Source organism: Salvia miltiorrhiza, chromosome 1 (genome assembly GCF_028751815.1).
Source record: "Salvia miltiorrhiza cultivar Shanhuang (shh) chromosome 1, IMPLAD_Smil_shh, whole genome shotgun sequence".
Taxonomy (NCBI): Eukaryota; Viridiplantae; Streptophyta; class Magnoliopsida; order Lamiales; family Lamiaceae; genus Salvia; species Salvia miltiorrhiza.
In genome coordinates this window covers 17,004,864-17,027,757 of record NC_080387.1, presented here as the reverse complement: position 1 = coordinate 17,027,757, position 22,894 = coordinate 17,004,864, and the positions used below count along the sequence as shown (strand labels likewise).

General features: G+C 38.4%; 2 long non-coding RNA genes across 2 annotated transcripts; both read left to right on the top strand.

Annotated features, from left to right (window-relative positions):
- The first annotated feature begins 9,059 nt into the window (after window positions 1–9,059).
- LOC131006787 (uncharacterized) lies at window positions 9,060–12,083 on the top strand. The gene is made up of 3 exons (XR_009095767.1): window positions 9,060–9,321; window positions 11,277–11,340; window positions 11,859–12,083. It is a non-coding gene; the product is annotated as an uncharacterized LOC131006787 (long non-coding RNA).
- A 7,276-nt stretch (window positions 12,084–19,359) lies between these two features.
- On the top strand, window positions 19,360–22,549 carry LOC131006786 (uncharacterized). The gene is made up of 3 exons (XR_009095766.1): window positions 19,360–19,768; window positions 21,724–21,787; window positions 22,306–22,549. It is a non-coding gene; the product is annotated as an uncharacterized LOC131006786 (long non-coding RNA).
- Window positions 22,550–22,894: the final 345 nt, after the last annotated feature.

Sequence of the window (22,894 nt, the reverse complement as noted above, 5' to 3'; positions counted from 1 at the left end):
CAAAAATCAGTCACTGTTGATTACACACATTCTCTTAGACCTTAGGCAAACCTCTGTTTACCCAGAAGCCTAGGTCAAACTTGCTCCAAAGAACTTGTTCTTTGAAGTTTAGTTGGCAAGTTTTTCAAACCTCCTTTCGAGATAAAAAAAAAATAGAGTGTTTGAGTGGTAAAGGAGTTCAGGAAGGTACTCTGACTCCGTGAGATCCTAGTGCAAGGTCGTGCTAGGAGTGAGAAATCCGACACGAGTGAAGTGTGGGTACTGAAGAGTGGAATCTTCAGTGGAACTGTTGTGTGCACCCGACAAGCACACGGTTCGGTTTGCAGTGCACCAGTTAAGCACTTGCGGAGTGGATTGTTGGTCTGATCAACCGACCGTGGATGTAGGAAAGTGTTTTCCGAACTACGTAAAAGTCTTTGTGTTATTTACAGCTTTCAGTTTTTACATACTTACTTGTATTCTTACTTTTGATAAACTGAATACTGAATAACTGCAAAGAGAAACCTAAGACTAACAACGTGCTCAACCGAGGCTATTACAAAACAAAATTATTTCCGCTGCGTATGATATCAGAGTGACTGATCTATCCTCTGATATTCAGAAATATTTATATCATCTCTGTTTTAGCAAACTCGACTGAAGCCCTTACGTGCATCAGTTAAGTTCCAGAAACTTAACTGATAACTCCTTACTGAAGAGTTTTCAGTATCAGTCGTCAACCATGTTGGTCAAAACTCATTTCAGTTAACATGTGTCATAGTTTGCGTGTAAAGTTTTATTTCGATCTCTATCTTGAGATCCCTCTGTTTTTAGAGGAAATAAAAATAGCCCATAGGTGTATTCCCCCCCCTCCCATACACCTATTCGAGACCCTCCGGACCTAACAATTGGTATCAGAGCAGGTTGTTCGCAAGAACAGTCTGTTTCTGACTAGGTTCTAATTGAACTAGATCCTTTTTCTCAAAGGTCTCGAAAAACTTTTCTCTTTCAAGTTGTGCTTGTAATTTGCTCTTATATGCTGTTAACTGTTGTTATGGAGACTAACCATGGCAGGAATGTGGGAAGTCATCACCAACGGACCAATCATCATCACCGAAATTGTCAAAAGGATTCCCGTTGATCCTTCTCGGGATCCATTCGATGACGTCCAGATCAAGCAGAAGGCGGACTTCACCACAGAAGAAAGGAAGCAGGATGAGCTTGACAATCTCGCCAAAAGTATCATCTCCAGCACAGTACCAGACAAGCACGTCACAAAGATCATCACGTGCAAAAGTGCAAAGGAGATGTGGGACATTCTTGAAAGAATGTGCGTAGGCTCTGAGGAAAATCAAGGATAACAGGCTATCCATAGCGTGTCAGAAGTTTGATTCATTCCTCATGCTCAAGAATGAATCTGTCGATGAGATGGAACTCAGATTCAATCAAATTCTGAATGAAGTTCAATCCATCTCGAAGGACAAGTACACCCAACGAGAAATCAACTTGAAGATTCTTCGAGCATTGCCACGAGGAGATTGGCAGATCTACTCAGTCGCTCATCAGAACAAGCCTGGATTCAGTCAGCTCCCGACAAACAAGCTCTTCTCTGATCTTTTGGCAAATGAGTTCGACATCCAGAGAAATCTTGGAATCAAGAAAACTGGAAGATCAGATGAAGATGGCCCTTCAACCTCAAGAGGAGCAGCACTGAAAGCTTTAGCAAGAGAAAGCAAGAAGCAAACAAAGGAACCAGCGGAACTCAAGCCAGAGGACTTCTTCAGTCAATATACTCTATTGACTGAAAGATTCAACAAGATGGAGTCCAAATTTCGCAAGTACAGAAGGTTCCATAAGCAGCACTACAAAGGAAAAGAAAGAGAAAGCAACTCCAGACATTCCACTGATCGAAGCAGAGAAAGAAAGTCAGCCGCCTACGACATCAAAGATATGGAATGCTTTGAATGCAAAAAGAAAGGGCACTTTCGAAATGAATGCCCTGAACTAACGCAGTCTGAGCGCAAAGAGTTGAAAGCCAAGAAAGATAGCAAGTACGCGAAGAGGAAGGCGATGGTTGCTGACGATGCTGAATCTTTCAAAGATACATCAGAATCATCCGACTTCGACTCTATCAGCTCAGATGATGAGAGCCAAGCCCTGATGGCCAACGAAGCTGAAAGCGTGGCTGACAACAGCTACGACAATGGAATGAATGGCTCAGAGGTAAACTCTCACTCAAAAACTCCTTATACTGATTATTCCCTGGTGTATTCAGGAGATCATTCAGGATCTGGAGAAGGCTCAACCGATGAAACTGACGAGCTCGATCAGCTCATGATTGATCACTGTCAGTTGAGAAAAATGTTCGAAGATCTCCTCAAGCAGAATCAGATAATGAAAAAGGAGATTAATGATGAACGAGCCAAGAATCAGACAGTCATCTACTTTCCGGATGAAACTTGTCTTGATCAACTGATCATGGAGAACAGTTGACTGGAAAAAAAGCTCAGAATCTCCAACTCAGAATGTGACAGAGCATCTCGTGAAATCAAGAGACTCAATCACAAACTGGAGGAAACAGTCAATGACTGCATGATGAAATCTCCCATGATGAGCAACTTTCCATCAAAAGACCTTGTTGAAAGCATTGGAGGAAAGATTGCAGTTGATAAAGGAAAGAGTATCATGATCAACGAGTCAACTGATGCTTCTGGAGACAGCACTTCAGAGGGATCAAGAGATCATGATATGGAAGAACTTCAGAAACGCAAACTGATGGCAAGAACGAATGTTCCTCCTCCACAAAGCTACAGACGAGCAAAGGAGGCCCCCAACCAGATCATCCTACTAAGAAGACTGGAAAGCAGATTTCAGTCAAAGATCGGGGAAGGAACATCAGGCATCAAGAAGACTCTTCCTCATCAGTCCAGGGAAAAGAACAACAACATCAGTCAGAAACTGAAACCAATTCAGTTCCGAAGAGAAGAACATCCATGGAGACAAAGCTGTAACAAATCCAGACGAGGCAAACATCATCAACAACAGCATACGACTGGATATCCAAAGACTTATGATGCTCAACATAAGTCAAGTCTCCATCAGTCAAGGATGACTCAAGTATCTCAAGGCAGATACCTTGCAGAGCAGAGAAGACCTCAACCCCTCATCAGACAGAACTCCTACAAGAGTGAGGCCTTCAGAAGAAAATCTCAACAGAAGAATGCTCATGTGCCAACCAAAGCTATGACTACTTCAGTCAGACAACCAGCAAAGCGCAAGAGATCAGCAAGACCAGTTCTGAAGTAGATAATGAGTTCCAAAGGGAATTCGAGCTAACATTGAAGGACCCAAATCTTGATTGGGTACCTAAATTGACTCTTCCTTGCAGGTCAAATGCAGAAAATCTAAAAGAAAGGAAGAAATCAAGGCATCAATAAGAACGTGGTATCTTGATAGCGGCTGTTCGAAGCACATGACGGGCTACAAAGAATATCTAACTCAGTATGTTGAGAAAGCTGGATCTAAAGTTACATTCGGAGACAACTCAATCGGAGAAACAAAAGGCTATGGTGAGCTCGACATGGGTAATGCCAGTATCAGTAATGTTAGCTTTATTTCTGGTCTTAAACATAATTTGTTGTCTGTGAGTCAATTTTGTAACAGCGGTTTCACAGTGAAGATCAAAAAGGATAAATTCACTGTCAGAAACAGTCAAAGAAAGGTGGTTCTGAAAGGTTTCAGACAAGGGAGTCTCTATGTTGTCTCATGGGAAGACAGCCCTCCAGAAACGTGTCTTATTAGCAAGAGCAGCTCGGAGCTCAATTGGCTGTGGCACAGGAGACTCAACCATCTCAACTTCAAGACGATCAACAAGCTTGCTAAACACCAGTTTGTAGAAGGTCTGCCTTCTATTGTATTCCAGAAGAAGCAAGAATGTGAAGCATGTCAAAGAGAAAGCAGACAAAGACATCATTCAAGTCAAAGTCAGGACACTCCTCTGGAAGGATTCTTCAACTACTTCACATGGATCTGTTTGGCCCTATCTCTCCCAGAAGCTACAATGGCAGAAAGTACACCTTAGTTGTCGTGGATGATTTCTCACGATACACTTGGGTCATCTTTCTCTACAACAAGAAGGAGACACTGATGGAATTTCCAAAGCTGCTGAGAAGACTAAGTGTTGAAAAGGAAGTCAACATCATCAGCATCAGATCAGATCGTGGGACTGAATTCCTCAATACTGTCATCCGTGAGTATTGTGAGGAACATGGAATCAGTCATCAAACTTCTGCGGCAATGACTCCTCAACAGAACGGAGTTGCAGAAAGAAGAAACAGGTCTTTGAAGGAAGCAGCAAGGACGATGCTAGCCGAATCAAAACTCCCCTTGAAGTTTTGGGCCGAAGCAGTCAACAACGCATGCTACACGCAAAATCGCTCCTTCCTCACTCAAAGACATGGAAAAACTCCATACGAGATATGGAATAACAGAAAGCCTTCAATCTCTTACTTTCATGCTTTCGGTTCTAAGTCTTTCATCCACAACAATGATAAGAGGAGATTAAACACCTTCGATAGCAAGGCTGATCCAGGAATCTTTCTTGGATATTCTGGAACTGAACGATCCAGCGAAGCCTATCGGGTGTTTAATTCTCAAACTCTCTGTGTTGAAGAAACACCTCATGTTGTCTTTGATGAGTCTGCTGATGAATTCAGGAAACAGGAAACAGAGAATGCTGAAGTTTCCAGAACTGAAAAGCAGGACACCGAACCTTCTACAGTCTTGGTGTGGGGACCCGAAAAAGATGAAGATACTGAAAAGCTTCAGTATCAGAAGATCAGTCAAAGGTCAGAAGTTCAGACTGGAACCAATGCAGATGGCATCAGTCAAGGGGGAACTCCAACTGATGAAGAAAGAGCTAAACCAACCGAAGAAGATCCAACTTATCTCTCCCCAGTTCAGAACAATGCTCAATACCTCAGAACCGTTCTGACTAAAGAACTTCCTCCATCACCAAAAGAGATCAAGAAGTATCGAAGATGGTTTAAACTCCATTCAAAGGAGAACATCATTGGAGAACCATCAGACGGTGTCAAGACTCGAAGATCAATGTGCAACCTCGTCTTTGATATCAACCAGAACTGCATCAACAAAGATAAGAATTTTAGCTGTTTCTTATCATCCACAAAGCCCAATGATATTGAAGAAGCGCTGAAATCCACTGAATGGGTCATCGCAATCAGGGGCGGAGCTACACTATAAAATGGTGGGGCAATTGCCCCCCCTCAATTGAGTTATATTATGCTTCCATATATATTCAATTTTACATAAATATTTAAGTTTGCCCCACCAAAAATTATAAATTACATTCAAATAGATAAATTCAAGTAAATTCAATTCAAAAATTGCACCAATAAAGTATTATTCCTAATTTACACAAATTCTAACTATTTTTTATATTATTGACAAAATACAATTCATTGGTCTTTTGAAACTCTTCTTTATTTTAAATATTTATTTCGTCTTACTTCTTCAATTTCTTATCCAAGCGAAGCCCCAATGTATATTCAATAATCTAATTAATTTACTGAAGGATCATTATTAACTCTGAATTTTAAAAGTTAATTTTTTCTAAATTCGTTCTAATTCACAGTTTTTTTGTATTACATTTCTAGCTTTCCGTTTGGCATAATTATTTGTTTATTGTTATCAGAATTTTAATAGTAGCATGTGGGTCTTCTTTTTACACCCATGAATATTCTTCGAGTTTTATTGTAAATAATAAATAAATATCAATATTATATATATATATATATATATATATATATATATTATCCAAATTCTAAATTCACATAATTATTGAATTATTGTGAGAGGACACAGGGAATACAGTCATACAGAGTATATACATACCTATGACACTGTAAAAATAACTTTCTTTTTTTGTCACAAAGATTATAAAAAAGTCAGCTTATAAATAGTATGAGAGACCGTCTTTATCTTGTTACTTAATTATATAAAAAAATATATTACTTTACAACGAGTTCATATTACTCCATTTTAGTAATCATAGAGAATTTTTGTGATTTGTAAAAATATTTTATGATATTATATCTATATAAGTTATTTTAGATATTTTAAATATTTTGCCCCCCCAACGCCTCAGGGCCTGGCTCCGCCTCTGATCGCAATGCAAGAAGAGCTCAATGAAATCAATCGGAATTCAGTTTGGGAACTTGCGGATCGACCTGATGATGCAAAGGTGATTGGTTTGAAATGGATTTTCAAAAATAAGAAAGATGAAGAAGGTCACGTTGTGAGAAACAAAGCAAGGCTAGTTGCGAAAGGATACAGTCAAGAAGAAGGAATCGACTACGATGAAACTTTTGCACCAGTGGCCAGATTGGAAGCAGTCAGGCTCTTCTTAGCCTTTGCAGCTCACAAAGGATTCAAGGTACATCAAATGGACGTGAAGTGCGCTTTACTCAATGGAGTGCTCACAGATGAAGTCTACGTTGAACAACCTCCAGGGTTTGAGGTTGCAGGTCCAGAAAAGGTGTACAAGCTGAAGAAAGCGCTCTATGGACTGAAGCAAGCTCCAAGAGCATGGTATGATACTCTCTCTGAGTATCTTAATGAACAAGGGTTCAAGAAATGATCAGTGGACAGAACTCTGTTCACTCTCAAATAAGGAGAAGATCTCCTACTTGTTCAGATCTATGCCGATGACATAATCTTCGGATCCAAATCCGAACGCATGTGCAAGAAGTTTGCTGACATCATGACTAATAAGTTCCAGATGTCCATGATGGGATAAATGAATTTCTTTCTAGGATTGCAAGTCAAGCAGACCAGCGAAGGAATACTGATCAATCAGTCCAAGTACGCCAAGGAACTGATCGCCAAGTTCGGTATTCAACACATGAAATCAGTCAAGATTCCAATGAATACAAACTGGAAAGTAGATCCAGGATCAGAAGGGAAATCTGTATCTTCAACCAAGTACAGAGAAATCATTGGATCATTGCTGTATTTGACTGCGAGCAGACCAGATATTGCGTTTGCAGTCGGGGTTTGTGCGAGATATCAGTCAGATCCAAAGAAAGCTCACATGGATGCAGCAAAGCGAATCTTGCGATAATTTAAAGGCACACCCAATTTAGGATTGTGGTACCCAGCTGACGACGACTTCAAGCTCACCGGATATTCAGACTCGGATTTTGCAGGATGCAAAATTGATCGCAAATCAACCTCCGGAACCTGTCAATTCTTAGGCAATAAGCCCATCTCTTGGTTTTCAAATAAGCAAACTTCAGTCGCCACCTCCACAACTGAAGCTGAATATGTTGCTGCGGGAAGCTTCTGTTCACAACTCCTATGGTTAGTCCACCAGTTGAAAGACTATGGGATCGAAGAAAAGGAAGTCCCAATCTATTGCGATAGCTCCAGTGCTATTGCAATATCCCAGAATCCAGTTCATCACACCAGAGTCAAGCATATTGCTATTCGACATCACTTCATTCGTGATCACGTCGAAAAGAAGGATATCTCTGTTGAATGGATTCCGACCGCAGTTCAGAGAGCAGACCTGCTAACCAAAGCTCTTCCAGAAGAAAAGTTCAACGATCTGTGTGGAAGGATCAGCCTCATCAACCCAGAAGAGTGATGCTGTGTTTGAAGATTTCTCTCAAACAGTCACGCTGACTGATGGTCAACCAACTGCTGTTCTACGACCGCTGACGTGGAAAGCAATGGAGAAAACTCATCCTGGTGAGTTATTCAGAATCAAGTGGTATCGACTGACTACAATGCTCAGTCGATCAGTAAGTATTTTTAAGCTTACTATTTAATACTCCCTCCGTCCCAATAAAAGTGGCCACTTTTTTTTGGGCACGGAGATTAAGAAGGGGAGTATCAGTTATTTCGGTCAAGAACTCTGTGTTTTTAAATTACAAAATCTTTCTGACTGATCAGTTTCTTTCAAAATCTTTAACTGATATTGTTGGAATATGTAATATCTGTAAAGGTCAAGTATTTTCAAAAAGGGGATTTAATTTGATTTAAATTGTCCAGATCTTTACCAAAAATATTTCCAACCTTTCTGTGTAACACCCCGTACTTTTCCTCATGTTGTGAAATAGTGTCTTAACACTATTGAGAGTACTGAGATGTCGAAATACGAGACTATTTTTTTTATGAGCAGATAAGACAGATTGTCTTTTAAATAGAAATACGAGTGAATAAACCGATGATGGAATTAGAGTGATGAGATTTGAGAAATGAGTTGAGATAGAGATGCTGATTGAATTGAGCTGAGATTTTATTTTATTTCCAACTACCGGGAATAGAGTTACCGGATACCGAGTTATCAGAGATTGACTGTCCTATTAAGAAAATGGGAATAATGAGTTGGAAATAGAGTCGAGGAAGAAAGAGTGAGAAACCTTGATAAATAGAGTCGGTCTGAGAGACGTTTAGTCTGTTTGTGTTTGCCGACTACTTTGATGTGATGATATGTGAATTTACGTGACTGATTGATTATGTGATTTTGTTACGTGAGTCATTTTAACCAAGTTATTATGATTTTTATTTGAGACTTTAGCACTTGGAATTTTTATTAAGTTTGCAAAGCAAGTGCAGTTTATTTTTACCGGAAAATCGAACGATGCCGGTTTATGGAAATTTTTCCAAGCATAATATTTTTAAATTATTTTTCCTATGATGAGGAATATTATAATTGAGTGAGTGCACTAATATTAGTGCTATAATTATTTTATTTTGGGTCACATGAATAATTATACTATGGTACTTTATTAATGAGTAATATTTCCATAGTTTTTGTGATTATTATTTAATCACCCTTCTCACACTTTATTTTAATTCTCTCTACCATATGTTATATGCCTAAATTTTGCTAAGTATAGAATTGAGAGAGTAGAGAGTTGAGAGTATATTATGGAGAGAGTAAGGATTGATAGTGTAGAGATTAGAGAGAGATTAGAGTGAGAGAGAGATCAAAGGCATTAATTGCCAATATTCTTTAAGATTTGCAAAATCTCTATAAGATCATCTAAATCTTGCAAATCCATTCATATCTATCAAGCAACTCTCTCTCTCCTTCATCCTCACCAATCGGCCACCTCTCTCTCTCCTTTCTCTCTCATAATTCCTCCATTGTCAACCATTGGAGAGACCTCCGAAGCTTCACCAAAATATGCCAAACACATAAATCACCAACAAAATTCCACCTAAACACCTCCTATCAACTTGAATCCAAGGAAATCCTTGAAGATTGGCTTCAAGACTAGTGAGAGAAAGTTTGTTTGTTGGTGAAAAACTTGAGTAAGTGATCTCTATATTCATAGATTAAACTTGTATGATGATATATATGAGTATATTTGAAGGATTGAAGCAAGAAAATCACCCCCTCTTTTATTCTTCAAGATTTTCGAAAATTTGGGTGTTCTACCCTTCAAAAAATTTTCTTCTTCTTTCCTTGAATAGAAGTGAGAAAAATGATCTATGTGATGTTTGGTGATGTATGATGTGTGTTTTGAAAAGCTATGCTTTGAGATTCAAACTTTGATATAGTTTAGTTTACCCAAAATTGGGAATTTTTGAGTTGATGATTAAAGTGATGAATTGATGATGAAGAGGAGTTCATGAGATGTATATGATAATGATTGATGGAGTAAATTGAGTATATGATGTCAAATGATGATTTTGATATGAGTTAGTTTACTAAAATTAGGGCTATGTGTATCTATGCTCTAATTTGTAAATGGATGGAGTATATGTGAGTTTAAATGACTAAAATTGATAGATATATGATGAGATTAAAGATCCATGTGAGTTTATAAAATTTCAAAGAGTTTAGTTTGGTAAAAATTAGGACTTTCTTGTCTATGTGTCTATTAAGTGTTTTGGCTTAAAATATAGGTAATTGAACATGATGTTAGTGTTTTAATATGTTTGATTAAGTCTTTTCTAAGCTAAGTAAAATTTTGACTTGAGTTAGTTTATGAGAATTTTTGAGTTTTCATATCTTGAGAAGTCAATGATTGATAACATGAGGTCTATTTTGCTTATGACCATTATGTGAAAGTTGTCATGATGTATGAAGAGTTTATATGGATATATGAGTTTTTATTAGAGTTTAGTTGGCATGATAAAAGGGGATTTATTTGTGTAAAATGAGTTATATGATGTATGAAGTCAATAATGAATGATTGAATGATATTGAGCATGAAATTGAAAAGAGGATTGAATTGATACGTTTGTAGAAACGTTTTCCTTGAGATTTGAGTTTATGATGTAAGAGGAGATTTGAGATTGAGTATGATGAGTATTTTAATGTTTTTGAATGTTTTTGAGTGTTATATGTGTTTAAAATGAGCTTTGATTGGTTTTCTTTGAAGGAATGTTGAATTGAGCATTTAAGAGTTTGAGATGAAATTTTGGTGATTTTTCGTAGGCTACTGACCTACTGTGATCGACGGGTTGTCGATGTCTAATGGCTTTGAAAATTTTACAGCATGTCCCTACATGCGTCTTGAGCATACCGGTAAACTTTCAAGTCATTTGGACTTGATTTACTATTTTTATAAAATTCAAAACCAAATCTGCACATTTCTACCGGGAATTTCAGAGAACAGGGGACAAAGTCATTCATTTCAGTAGCTTCCTGTGTGATCTAGATTTCCAAATTTTTATGGTATCAACCTTACTGTATGGGCTAGATATCCACCAAAGTTTAGCTCAGTTTGACAACGTTTACTATTTTTCAAAAATCAATGTTTCCGATTGCTCAAAACTGCCGAATATGGTAGACCGTGGTAAAAACGCCATATCTCCCAAACCACTTTGAGTTTCTGACTCTACTTTTTTTTAAATGAAACTAGACTCAAATACCTTGCTTTTGGTATGAGTCTGGAGTCCAGGAGATGTCGGAGTCAGAACGTGTTAAATTTTGAAGTTGAGTCAGTGGGAAAACAGGACATGATTTGTTGATGTTTGATTGTATTTTCTTATGTGCCTTATGTGTTAATGTTGCCTAAGTGTTTTAATGAGATTAGACGAGTCTTATATGAGAGATAAATCGAGACTTAGAACCATGATTTTCTTGAAACCTATCCTTGGACTTAAGGATTTGAATTGAGTGAAGAAGTTTATGTAGAGTTGATTAAGAGATAGAATATAAGATAGAGCATGAGTTAAGGCATGAGTTTTTGTCGTTGAGTTCTAATCGAGATTCATTTTATGACATGAACCTTCGATGATGACGATGATCCCTGAAGACACGAGCAGAGCAGGGAAGTAAGTAACTCCGCTTTGACGGGAGTTTTTGAGTAAGGTCTTCAGGTGGGCAATATTTTGAGTATACGTATATCGTATGAGCTTTCTAAAATTGTTTAATGATGTTATGAGTTTAACAAATGTTTCGAGATAAATGATATTTGAGAACTGTTTGACTTGGCAATTTTTGAGGTTGAGCTTGTATGTTACCCTCTACTGATGAGATGAGACGAATTGGGTCCTGCCACAAGCGGGATTTTGTGCACAGAGGTGACTGCGAGCCGTCTTCGGGTCGGCCGGTCACGGTACTTGAGAGGGAGGCCTACTTCTCAGTACCTTTGATGATGATGAGTTGTAGATGTGGTACATACATGATGAGTACTTTGATAGCGCTATCGTTTCTTTATGATATCATGATTATGAAAACTGCATGCACAGATTCATTTACGCTAACTTTATTTCTGTGTATTGCTGAGATGTGGCAAGCTTCAAACTTATAGCTCTAAGAGCGCCTTTCTTGTTTTTCGGCGTTTGCCCACTGAGTATTATATACTCACGCCCTGCATGTATTTCTAAATGTGCAGACTAAGCGAGGAGCGAGATTGGTCTGGTGCTGGCGGGGAAATGTTGGAGGATGTATTTACTTTATCGTATTTCCATTTTGACGATAAAGTCTTGATGATTGATATACTTTAATTTTCTTTTGAAGTTAAGCAATGTACTCACGGTTATATGTCTTCATACATATAATCGGTTCGCCTTTTGCTGCGATACTCTGCATATTATGATTCCTTACGAAAAATGAGCGATACCCATTTTGTTTTTGTTCGTGAAATTCCTGATAATTAAAAAGTTATAACGACATTGACAATTTTACCCTTGGGTTCATTTATAATGATTTCTTTAACACCTTTTGATGCGAGCTTCCGCTTGATGTTCGACCTATTCTTCTTATCTTTTATTCTTTTAAAAATAGTCGTATCGATACTCGTACCCCACTATCACTAGTGTCGGGAATCGGGCTGCGACAGGGTGGTATCAGAGCAGGTCGTCTGCTCTGAGTCTATTGCTTGACTGAGTTGAACCTTTGATTGTTTCTACTCTTTTAAAATTGAGTACTAGCCTAATTTGAATTCTTAGGCTAATTTGAGAGAGTCAGTTCGAAACAGAACCCCAGCACCCCATCTCCTCCGGCTTAACGAGGTAAGAGGTTGATGTTGTTTCTTGTTGCTTTCCTGTTGAGAGCTGAGTTTGATTCACTAATGAGTCATGTATTGTTTTAATGACGAAATTGTTTGAGATGATGAATTCTGATACGAGGCAGTTGATGTGGAATACAAGGAGAGATGTTGAGGCTAGTATAGCCGATTGTTTCTATTAAGCCTCAGATACAGTATGTGCCCTTTGATCCTTATCCGAGGGTTGCCCCGTTGCCTGAGCCGGGCACTTTGGCTTTTCAGACGTATATACACTCGATTTTATATTCACCGTCCCGAGACGCCCAGGAGGGAAGGTCTCGGCCAGTACACCTGGACAGTGATGAGGAGGACCCGGATGAGGAAACTCCAGAGATAATGGTTGGCCACGGACGGACCCAGCCATTACAGCGTCATATTACTGCCGACGGAGTCGAGACGGGGGTACCTGTTCCCGAGGTGCCGATTTATGGTCCGATGATGGACACCGATGTCGAGGATGAGCCGAGCGACGATAGTGTCTACCGACTGATCGACGAGTACGAAAGTCAGGAGTCGGAGCCGAGCGAGGAGACGGAGCCGAGTGAGGATATGGAGGTTGACGATGCGACGAGCAGGATTTCAGAAGACGACGACTAGCGATCACGTGTATCTAGTAGACACGTACATACGTATAGATGCATAGTCGATATATACGTATATGTATATATATAGGAAGAGAGGCATAGTATAGTGTGTATGTGCAGATAGTATATATCTATAGGTGCTTAGTACCTATGATGCTTGTATAGTTAGAGCATCATTATAGTGTTAGGACCTTTGTACATAGGATCCTACTTTTGTAAAAGACCTCGAGAGAGAGGCAATTTTCCTTATATATGTATATACAGAGATGTAGTTGATTAGTGAGTTTCACTATCTTTATCAGAGCTTTGAGAATGATGATGATGATGTTGATGCTTGATGAAAAATGAGAAATAGAGATTGATGGGAATTACGAACGATGATAGACGAGAATTTTGAGAATTTTGAGATCATAAATGAGATATAGAAGTGAAATGAAAAACGAGGATTTGTATTTTGTAACGACGAACGGTTAGTTTAGAAGCCGATAGTTATATAACTCTTTTTCCTTTATAGTATACCTCCGAGAAGAAGAGGGAACAGAAGGAACATAAATCGAGAAGAAGATGAAGAAGAGGAACAGAGAAACCAACCGTTGAGATAATACGACGAGAGTTAGAGATTTCATCGCGATTTAGGGACACGACCCTAATAGGACGAACGTATAATGGAGACTCATGGGATGCATAGATACTATTGACCAATTGTACTTCGCAATAGAGGTACTTTCACCGGGACCGCGCGTATCATCGCTAGAGTAGTCATGAGAGTAGACTTATTAAGTCCCTATCCCGCTTGGTCGTATTTAAATTTTTCTGCATCCATTTGAACTCCCACAGGAGAAGAACTATTTACTATTGAGAAATTTTTTTTCCAGATCCACTGTATTTGAGCCTGACCCGTTTGTGTTGGAAATTTTTACCCCTTGCTTTAACAGTGGACAATATATTCATTTTCCACTTAGTGGATTGTTTCTACCTCCAGTATTGATTTATTCCTATCATATCGTATCTCAGTTTCATTCTAGATTCTGTTCTAGCTTTTGATCTTACCTTGATTTTAACTTCCTCATTATCCTTGAAATAGCGCTGGCTATTATGGAATTATTCCATTACTTGAGCTCGTCTTGTTCAAGATCAGACATTTTATTCATCACATCCTATTCCCTACCACATCCGACAAGAGCTAGGAATGTCTAGGTAACTAGGATGGTATAATAAGAAGAGTGTTTGGAAGAAACACGAGTTATGGCAGCAGTCGTAGAATATATTATTACGGGACGAGCACAACTTTTCGATTATGGATTTTCTTCTATTAGCCAAGTATGTAGAAAGCTAACCAATTCGAGGATGAGAAGAAGTGATGCTAAGCCAGAATAGGCAAAAGCAGATACAAGGAGATCGAGATTACAAATTAGAGCAGATAACGTTTTCGACGATAGCAGACTGGGATGATGACTAGTATAGAAGTAGCATCGTCGTAATAATAGGGGATGTTTTATTTTCGTTTTGCCCCGCAATTAGTAAGAGTTCTCGAAAGAGAAAATTTTCTTATATGTCTATATGACGATGACCAGAGAGTCTCTATGCTTGAGTAGAGTTTTGAGCTGAGGTTGCGATGATAGACATGAGATATGTCTTTGACGATGAGTTATGAGAATCGAGAAAATAATATGATGTCGAGTAAGAGTCTTACGATTTGTGAAATATGAGAATTAGTTCTAAGGTTGATATATGTTCCCTTAGACTTTTGTCGAGAAAGAGAAACAAATTGAAAGAAAGAAATAGAGTTGATGATATGAGATAAGGCAATAAAACCGTAGCTGAATACGAACGTCAGTTTCGCGACTTGGTTCGGTATGCCACATATCAAGAAGAGATGAACGAGAAGATGTCAGGATTGTTTCGATTAGGTTTGAGATAAGAGGTTCGAGACGATTTAACGAGTCAGAATGCGGTTATGTGTACTGAAGCATTAAATAGAGCATTTGATATAGAACTGGCAATGCAGCCAGAGAACGTGATTTGAGCTTCAGCACCCAAACGAGTTAGAGCACTCAGACGTGCAATCCATCCTTTTCTGGATGCAGGCAAGAAGAAAAGAGAAAATGGGACGACCGAAGTCAAGATCCCCAAGGAGCCGTGGCGGAGTCAAAATACGCCACCGCGACATCAGAACTGAGATGAACAGCCTTATAATTGGCCCAGCTGCCCCAGCAGCAGTTTTTCAAGGACCGCGAGGGTTATCGCTTTGTCGAAGAGCAATAAATTACGTCGGAGATAACGCAAGATGAAAAAGAATAGCTGTTACACCTGTGGAAGGGTCGGACACTACTCGCATCAGTGTCCGAATCGTCAGCAAAGTGGAAGCGAAAGACGATCGAGTCAGTTTCGACCGCAACTCGAAGCAATGAAGGGAATCCTATCGCTACCTCCACCACAGCGACAACAGCCAGCCTATCGACCACGTCAGTCAAGAAGGCAACTACCAGCCCCGCAGGCAAATCAACCGCATCACCAGAGACTGTTTGCGCTTAAGTAGAAAGCACCAGACAAGAATAGAGGAAATTTGTCAAATATAGGCAAGTTGAATGATGTGCCCATAGTATTTTTGTTCGACACTGAACGTAGAGCTTGCTCCACAACCTCTAAAGAGTAACCGCACCCATAGGTAGAATTACTACGGTTTTATCCGTATGCCCTAACTTAGAATTTAAGTTAGAATCGATTAAGTTCGAGGCTAGAAACTTGAGATTGATGCCTACGTGGCACTTGGATATAATTTTGGAATAGACTGGTTAGAGGAAAACCATGCATAGATACAATGCAAGGAGAGACGAATATCTTTTCAGCCACCTGGCCAAGAAACTACTTCCTTCATTGGCATTGAGAGAAAATGGAAGAAGACGCTGATCATCTCGGCGCTGCAAGCAAGAAATCTCTTGCGAAGAAAAGATACAACCGCGTATGTTGTATATCTGAATCAGAGAGACGAATCCAAGGCAAATGTCGATGACGTGCCAGTCGTGTGAGATTACAAAGACGTTTTCCCTGAAACTTTACCGGGATTTCCCCAGACCGACAGCTTGAGTTTACGATCGATTTAGAGCCTGGCACGGCACCGACGTCGAAAGCGTCGTACAGGATGACCCCCACAGAGTTGCAAGAGTTAAAGCTGCAACTACAAGAACTTCTAGATATGGGTTTCATTCGACCCAGTGTTTTCCCGTGGAGAGCACCAGTTCTTTTTGTTAAAAGAAGGATGGAAGCTTGAGGTTGTGTTTCGTTTATCGAAAGTTGAACAAAGTGACGTTAAAGAATAAATATCCTTTACCACGTATCGATGATCTGTTCGATCAACTACAAGGAGCGAGCACTTTTTCAAAGTTTGACATGAGAACGGGATACCATCAGCTGAAAATACGATCGGAAGATATTTCCGAAGACGGTATCGCATATGCAATATAGCATTACTATAAACTCAAAGATGTTTGGAAGAAATGCCTTTCAGATTGACGAACGTCCCGACAGTATTCATGGATCACATGAACCGCGTTTTTCGCGAATACCTAGACAAGTTCGTGTTAGTCTTCATAGACCATATCCTGATTTACTCGAAGAATAAACGAGAACACGAAGAGCATTAAGGATCGCATTAGAGAGATTTCGAGCTGAAAAGCTTTATGCGAAGTTAGCAAATGTAAGTTTTGACTTGAAGAAGTCAATTTTCTCAGCCATATTGTTTTGCAAAAGAAATTGAAGTAGACCCAGCGAAAGTTCAAGCGGTATAGGAGCGGAGACCGCTAACCACACCGCACGAGATTCGCAGTTTTCTGGGATTAGCAGGGTATTATCGACGTTTTGTTTACGGCTTTTCGAAAATCGCTAAGCCATTGACGTACCTGCTAAAGAAAGAAGTCAAGCTCGTTTAGACGAACGAGTGTGAGCGAAGTTTTCAAGGGCTGAAGAAGAGGCTTACTATTGCCCCAGAGTAGCTGTTCCGAAAGCGGATCAAGAGTATGCAGTTTATACTGATGCATCGAAAAATGGTCCAAGATGTGCACTGATACAAGAGTGAAAAGTTATAGCGTATGCTTCACGACAACTGAGACCGCATGAAGTGATTTATCCAACGCATGATTTAGAATTAGCAGCCGTGGTGCATGCTTTGAAGATCTGGAGACACCATTCCTACGGAGTACGGTGTGAGATATACACCGATCATGAGAGTCTCAAATATTTCTTTGAGCAAAAAGATCTGAACATACGACGAAGAAGATGGCTAGAGTTGATGAAGGACTACGATTGTGGAATAAATTATCACCCTGGAAAAGCTAACGTTGTAACCGACGCATTGAGCAGAAAGAATCAGGGAGAGTTAGGATTTCTCCTTACACGAGAAGTGAACCCAATCAAGGAATTCGAGAAGATGAATTAGGAGGTAGAGATACCACCACCAACGACAGAAATAATAATTTCTGCACTGAGCATTACACCTGACTTACGATCGAGAATAGTCACAGCTCAGAGAGAGAATGAGAAGATGGAAAGATTTCGAATGAAGATTCGAATTGAGAAAATAGAGAATTATCAAGAGGCGGCAGATAATGCCATTTTAGTTTTAAGAGAGCGACTGTGTGTGCCTGATAAAGAAGAGCTGAAAAACGAAATTTCGAGCAAAGCTCATGATACCTTTTACACCGCACAGGCGGAAAGTAGTAAATACGTGCCAAGACTGAAACGACGCTTTGATAAGAGAATAAGAAGCGAGAGATGGCATCATTCGTAGAAGGATGTTTAACGTGTTAACACGTGAAGGTGCCACTTTGGCAACCTTATACAATTATACCTATTAAAGACTTTCACAATAGAAGTGGAACCACATAGCCATGAATTATGGCATCGAATAGCAAAATCGAGAGAAGAAAATCAAACAGTTGAGTAATCACTGATAGATTCTTTCAATGATAGAAACGATGATTATGTGAGTTTTTCCCTATCTCGAGGAGCATGTTATTTTCGAGTTAACAAGAACTCAAACCAAGATATATATGATCGTATGATGTATTAGAGTAAGTAGGCCATGTAGCCTATAAATTAGCGTTGCCTCTGAGCTTCGCGAACGTCCATGACGTTTTCCATGTTTCTCAATTGAGAAAGTTCGTGTTTGATCCAAAACACGTCATCTATCAAGAAGAAGTGTCCCTGGAACCAGTTTTGAGCTACGAAGAGATAGACCTGATGCTATGCTGGACTGGAAGATCCAATAATTGAGGGACGAATCGATTCCTTTGATGAAAATCCAATGGAGATATCACAGTCAAGAAGAATCAACATGGGAAGTTGAAGAGAAGATGAAAGAGAAGTACCCAGAGCTTTTTCCCGAAGGTGAATAACTCAAATTTCGGGACGAAATTTTTTTTTAAGGGGGGTAGGATGTAACACCCCGTACTTTTCCTCATGTTGTGAAATAGTGTCTTAACACTATTGAGAGTACTGAGATGTCGAAATACGAGACTATTTTTTTTATGAGCAGATAAGACAGATTGTCTTTTAAATAGAAATACGAGTGAATAAACCGATGATGGAATTAGAGTGATGAGATTTGAGAAATGAGTTGAGATAGAGATGCTGATTGAATTGAGCTGAGATTTTATTTTATTTCCAACTACCGGGAATAGAGTTACCGGATACCGAGTTATCAGAGATTGACTGTCCTATTAAGAAAATGGGAATAATGAGTTGGAAATAGAGTCGAGGAAGAAAGAGTGAGAAACCTTGATAAATAGAGTCGGTCTGAGAGACGTTTAGTCTGTTTGTGTTTGCCGACTACTTTGATGTGATGATATGTGAATTTACGTGACTGATTGATTATGTGATTTTGTTACGTGAGTCATTTTAACCAAGTTATTATGATTTTTATTTGAGACTTTAGCACTTGGAATTTTTATTAAGTTTGCAAAGCAAGTGCAGTTTATTTTTACCGGAAAATCGAACGATGCCGGTTTATGGAAATTTTTCCAAGCATAATATTTTTAAATTATTTTTCCTATGATGAGGAATATTATAATTGAGTGAGTGCACTAATATTAGTGCTATAATTATTTTATTTTGGGTCACATGAATAATTATACTATGGTACTTTATTAATGAGTAATATTTCCATAGTTTTTGTGATTATTATTTAATCACCCTTCTCACACTTTATTTTAATTCTCTCTACCATATGTTATATGCCTAAATTTTGCTAAGTATAGAATTGAGAGAGTAGAGAGTTGAGAGTATATTATGGAGAGAGTAAGGATTGATAGTGTAGAGATTAGAGAGAGATTAGAGTGAGAGAGAGATCAAAGGCATTAATTGCCAATATTCTTTAAGATTTGCAAAATCTCTATAAGATCATCTAAATCTTGCAAATCCATTCATATCTATCAAGCAACTCTCTCTCTCCTTCATCCTCACCAATCGGCCACCTCTCTCTCTCCTTTCTCTCTCATAATTCCTCCATTGTCAACCATTGGAGAGACCTCCGAAGCTTCACCAAAATATGCCAAACACATAAATCACCAACAAAATTCCACCTAAACACCTCCTATCAACTTGAATCCAAGGAAATCCTTGAAGATTGGCTTCAAGACTAGTGAGAGAAAGTTTGTTTGTTGGTGAAAAACTTGAGTAAGTGATCTCTATATTCATAGATTAAACTTGTATGATGATATATATGAGTATATTTGAAGGATTGAAGCAAGAAAATCACCCCCTCTTTTATTCTTCAAGATTTTCGAAAATTTGGGTGTTCTACCCTTCAAAAAATTTTCTTCTTCTTTCCTTGAATAGAAGTGAGAAAAATGATCTATGTGATGTTTGGTGATGTATGATGTGTGTTTTGAAAAGCTATGCTTTGAGATTCAAACTTTGATATAGTTTAGTTTACCCAAAATTGGGAATTTTTGAGTTGATGATTAAAGTGATGAATTGATGATGAAGAGGAGTTCATGAGATGTATATGATAATGATTGATGGAGTAAATTGAGTATATGATGTCAAATGATGATTTTGATATGAGTTAGTTTACTAAAATTAGGGCTATGTGTATCTATGCTCTAATTTGTAAATGGATGGAGTATATGTGAGTTTAAATGACTAAAATTGATAGATATATGATGAGATTAAAGATCCATGTGAGTTTATAAAATTTCAAAGAGTTTAGTTTGGTAAAAATTAGGACTTTCTTGTCTATGTGTCTATTAAGTGTTTTGGCTTAAAATATAGGTAATTGAACATGATGTTAGTGTTTTAATATGTTTGATTAAGTCTTTTCTAAGCTAAGTAAAATTTTGACTTGAGTTAGTTTATGAGAATTTTTGAGTTTTCATATCTTGAGAAGTCAATGATTGATAACATGAGGTCTATTTTGCTTATGACCATTATGTGAAAGTTGTCATGATGTATGAAGAGTTTATATGGATATATGAGTTTTTATTAGAGTTTAGTTGGCATGATAAAAGGGGATTTATTTGTGTAAAATGAGTTATATGATGTATGAAGTCAATAATGAATGATTGAATGATATTGAGCATGAAATTGAAAAGAGGATTGAATTGATACGTTTGTAGAAACGTTTTCCTTGAGATTTGAGTTTATGATGTAAGAGGAGATTTGAGATTGAGTATGATGAGTATTTTAATGTTTTTGAATGTTTTTGAGTGTTATATGTGTTTAAAATGAGCTTTGATTGGTTTTCTTTGAAGGAATGTTGAATTGAGCATTTAAGAGTTTGAGATGAAATTTTGGTGATTTTTCGTAGGCTACTGACCTACTGTGATCGACGGGTTGTCGATGTCTAATGGCTTTGAAAATTTTACAGAATGTCCCTACATGCGTCTTGAGCATACCGGTAAAATTTCAAGTCATTTGGACTTGATTTACTATTTTTATAAAATTCAAAACCAAATCTGCACATTTCTACCGGGAATTTCAGAGAACAGGGGACAAAGTCATTCATTTCAGTAGCTTCCTGTGTGATCTAGATTTCCAAATTTTTATGGTATCAACCTTACTGTATGGGCTAGATATCCACCAAAGTTTAGCTCAGTTTGACAACGTTTACTATTTTTCAAAAATCAATGTTTCCGATTGCTCAAAACTGCCGAATATGGTAGACCGTGGTAAAAACGCCATATCTCCCAAACCACTTTGAGTTTCTGACTCTACTTTTTTTTAAATGAAACTAGACTCAAATACCTTGCTTTTGGTATGAGTCTGGAGTCCAGGAGATGTCGGAGTCAGAACGTGTTAAATTTTGAAGTTGAGTCAGTGGGAAAACAGGACATGATTTGTTGATGTTTGATTGTATTTTCTTATGTGCCTTATGTGTTAATGTTGCCTAAGTGTTTTAATGAGATTAGACGAGTCTTATATGAGAGATAAATCGAGACTTAGAACCATGATTTTCTTGAAACCTATCCTTGGACTTAAGGATTTGAATTGAGTGAAGAAGTTTATGTAGAGTTGATTAAGAGATAGAATATAAGATAGAGCATGAGTTAAGGCATGAGTTTTTGTCGTTGAGTTCTAATCGAGATTCATTTTATGACATGAACCTTCGATGATGACGATGATCCCTGAAGACACGAGCAGAGCAGGGAAGTAAGTAACTCCGCTTTGACGGGAGTTTTTGAGTAAGGTCTTCAGGTGGGCAATATTTTGAGTATACGTATATCGTATGAGCTTTCTAAAATTGTTTAATGATGTTATGAGTTTAACAAATGTTTCGAGATAAATGATATTTGAGAACTGTTTGACTTGCCAATTTTTGAGGTTGAGCTTGTATGTTACCCTCTACTGATGAGATGAGACGAATTGGGTCCTGCCACAAGCGGGATTTTGTGCACAGAGGTGACTGCGAGCCGTCTTCGGGTCGGCCGGTCACGGTACTTGAGAGGGAGGCCTACTTCTCAGTACCTTTGATGATGATGAGTTGTAGATGTGGTACATACATGATGAGTACTTTGATAGCGCTATCGTTTCTTTATGATATCATGATTATGAAAACTGCATGCACAGATTCATTTACGCTAACTTTATTTCTGTGTATTGCTGAGATGTGGCAAGCTTCAAACTTATAGCTCTAAGAGCGCCTTTCTTGTTTTTCGGCGTTTGCCCACTGAGTATTATATACTCACGCCCTGCATGTATTTCTAAATGTGCAGACTAAGCGAGGAGCGAGATTGGTCTGGTGCTGGCGGGGAAATGTTGGAGGATGTATTTACTTTATCGTATTTCCATTTTGACGATAAAGTCTTGATGATTGATATACTTTAATTTTCTTTTGAAGTTAAGCAATGTACTCACGGTTATATGTCTTCATACATATAATCGGTTCGCCTTTTGCTGCGATACTCTGCATATTATGATTCCTTACGAAAAATGAGCGATACCCGTTTTGTTTTTGTTCGTGAAATTCCTGATAATTAAAAAGTTATAACGACATTGACAATTTTACCCTTGGGTTCATTTATAATGATTTCTTTAACACCTTTTGATGCGAGCTTCCGCTTGATGTTCGACCTATTCTTCTTATCTTTTATTCTTTTAAAAATAGTCGTATCGATACTCGTACCCCACTATCACTAGTGTCGGGAATCGGGCTGCGACATTCTGCCTCTGTGATCAAATTTCTTGAGAATCTCATTGACATGATATTTCTCACCTTTTGAAGCTTCCGTTTCATGCAGTGACGGCAGACGTGAATTTTTCTTCAAAAACATTTTAGGCACAGTTTTCGAAAAACTTTTCATC